The sequence below is a fragment of the Amblyomma maculatum genome, chromosome 8 (genome assembly GCF_055883805.1).
Source record: "Amblyomma maculatum isolate TAMU_Amacu chromosome 8, ASM5588380v1, whole genome shotgun sequence".
Taxonomy (NCBI): domain Eukaryota; kingdom Metazoa; phylum Arthropoda; class Arachnida; order Ixodida; family Ixodidae; genus Amblyomma; species Amblyomma maculatum.
Window position 1 is genome coordinate 2537479 of NC_139351.1, and position 3181 is coordinate 2540659.

Genomic DNA, 3181 nt, shown 5'->3' on the forward strand with positions numbered 1-3181 from the left:
TCAAACCGTCGGAAAATTCACTAAAGCTGCTCTCCTTCACGAAGGGCATTCACACTTTGCTGACTTCTAGCTCTTATTAAGAAACAACAGATACGCTTGTTCTTTTCATTTACCCAATTGTTCCTCAAAAGCTTAAGATCAAAAGATTCAATTACTGAAAACTATACATTTTTGGATTCTTAGGTGAGGATACACAATGTCAAGGTTTTCTAGGTGACGAAACATTCAATACATTTTTTTCTTATAGTTCTCAGCAAAGACGAAGAGGACTTAAAGCTCGATTTTGTACAGTTTCTAAATTACTGCAGAAGGATTTGTCTCTGAGCTAGTTGGCGGTCCCTGATGCAATGTAAAAGCAGCTAACAAAGCACTCCTTCACAGTGAGGAAGACTACACGCACGCAAGGTGGCTAATTACGGAACTTCAGGCAAAACTGGCATATATATTGTTATGTGGAAGATTTACAGTCCCAAAGCTGTCCGCACAACTAACGTTGATGAGGGCACCGATTTCACAACTCTCAGCGTTGTCGTCTTCTCCGACTCTGTTGCACTTCATCATCCTCATCACGAACAGCGAATACAGCTAAGTAACACTACCCCCCCCCCCCCCCCCCCCCCCGCGGGAAAAGCACAGTCCCGGTGCGGTATATGTTAGCGAAATAGAACGTTGAGAATAGGGCTTTAGACGGGACACATGCACTATTTCAGAGGTTGGAGCTGTGGACGGGGACTTCGGAACCACCGATTCAACTTCGTAGGTGACGTCGGTCATGAGGCGCAAAACACGGTAAGGGCCAGCGTAACGGGGCGAAAGTTTTTCACACAAGCCCTCTCGACGGCACGGGAGCCACAGCAAAACGAGAGATCCAGGAGTGTAGTGGACATCACGGTGGCGGCTGTCGTACCGGATCTTTTGAGAGTCTTGGGATGCAGAGAGCCTGGCATGAGCTATCCGGCGGGCATCATGAGCGCGGGTGACGGCATCAGTGGTGTAAGTACTGGTGGCGTCTGCCGCGGGTAGAGAGGTGTCGAAGGGTAGTAACGGGTGTCGGTCAAATAATAAATAAAATGGGGAGTATCCAGCAGTAGAATGGACAGATGAATTGTAGGCGAATGTGACAAAGGGGAGATGAACGTCCCAATCTCGATGGTCGTCAGACACATACATGGCCAGCATGTCTCTGAGGGTACGGTTTAGACGTTCCGTGAGGCCGTTGGTCTGGGGGTGATATGCGGTGGTGAATTTGTGGCGGACGGAGCACGAACGGAGAATTTTGTCAACCACTCGCGACAGGAAACAGCGGCCACGATCAGTTAGTAGTTCGCGAGGAGCACCATGATGAAGAATTACGTTCTCTAGAAGGAAGTCAGCGACGTCTGTGGCGCAGCTGGTCGGGATGGCTCGGGTGATAGCGTACCGAGTAGCGTAATCGGTGGCGACGGCGATCCATTTGTTCCCCGAGGTGAAAACTGGAAAAGGGCCAAGGAGGTCAACGCCTATACGGGAAAACGGGTCAGTTGGTATAGGTATCGGCTGCATATGACCTGAAGGCGAAATTGTGGGCTTCTTCCGACGCTGACACAGTTCACATGCGGCAATGTACTGCTGGACAGAGCGGTAGAGCCCCGGCCAGTAGAAACGTCGGCGCAGGCTGTCGTATGTGCGAGAGACACCCACGTGGCCAGCCGTGGGAGCATCAACTGTTCAAGGATGGTGGAACGCAGGTGTTGGGGAACGACGAGCAAAAGGCCTGTGCCATCTGGTCGCATATTACGTCGGTATAGGGTGTTCTCGTAGAGCACAAATAAGGCGAGAGATGGGTCATGGCGGTCGGAGGTAAGACGGGGGATAATGGAATGCAGAGAAGGATCTAAGTGTTGTTCCTTGGCAAGATTGGCAAAGGCGGAGACAGACAAGACATATGCATCATCGTCAGTCTGTTGGACTAGGGGAGTCGACGGGATGACGTGACAGTCTGCATATTGGTGAAGCCGGCCGGACTTATAGACGACGGAAAAGGTGTATTCTTGTAATCGTAGCGCCCAGCGCCCCAAATGGCCAGTAGGATCTTTGAGAAAGGAAAGCCAGCACAAGGCATGATGGTCTGTTATCACAGTAAAATGGCGGCCAAACAAATAAGGGCGGAATTTCGTAATAGCCCAGACAAGCGCCAGGCACTCTCGCTCTGTAATAGAATAATTTTTTTCGGGTGTTGAGAGGAGGCGGCTGGCATACGCAATCACCCTTGTACTACCGTGTTGTCGCTGAGCGAGTATAGCTCCTATTCCATGGCCACTTGCATCGGTACAGAGTTCAGTATTGGCGGAAGGATTGAAGCGGGCCAAGACTGGTGGCGTAGTTAGAGCAGCAATAAGCTCTGAGAAAGCTGCAACTTGTTCAGGCCCCCAATAAAATGAAACGTCTTTCTTGAGGAGTTGGGTGGGCGGACGAGCAAGGACTGCGAAGTTCGGGACGAATCGTAGGAAATAAGAACATAGGCCAATAAAGCTTCGGACATCGCTGGATGAACGCGGAGTGGGAAAATCTCTGACGGCACGTACCTTGTCAGAGTCAGGCTGAACACCGGAAGCATTAACCAAGTGACACTTTGATTTCCCGATGGCCGAAACTGCATTTCTTTGAGTTGAGTTGAAGGCCGGCGCGACGGAATAGCTCGAGAATGGTAGAAAGGCGAGAGAGGTGGCTGTGAAAAGTGGACGAGAAAACGATGACATCGTCTAAGTAACTAAGACAAGTCGTCCACTTGAAGCCGCGCAGCAATGAGTCCATCATCCATTGGAAAGTTGCAGGGGCGTTACATAGGCCAAAAGGCATGACTTTGAATTTATAAAGGCCGTCAGGGGTGATGAACGCTGTTTTTTCACGGTCTCTCTTGTCGACAGAAATCTGCCAGTAGCCGGAACGAAGGTCGATGGATGAAAAGTAGCTGGCTCCGTGCAAACTATCAAGCGCGTCGTCGATGCGCGGAAGAGGATATACGTCTTTTTTGGTTATCTTATTCAAATGACGGTAGTCAACGCAGAATCTCCAACTGTTGTCCTTCTTCTTGACCAACACGACAGGGGATGCCCAGGGGCTACTGGAAGGCTCGATTATGTCGTTCGCTAACATCTTTTCGACCTCCGTTTGAATGACACGTCGCTCGGCAAGTTAAACG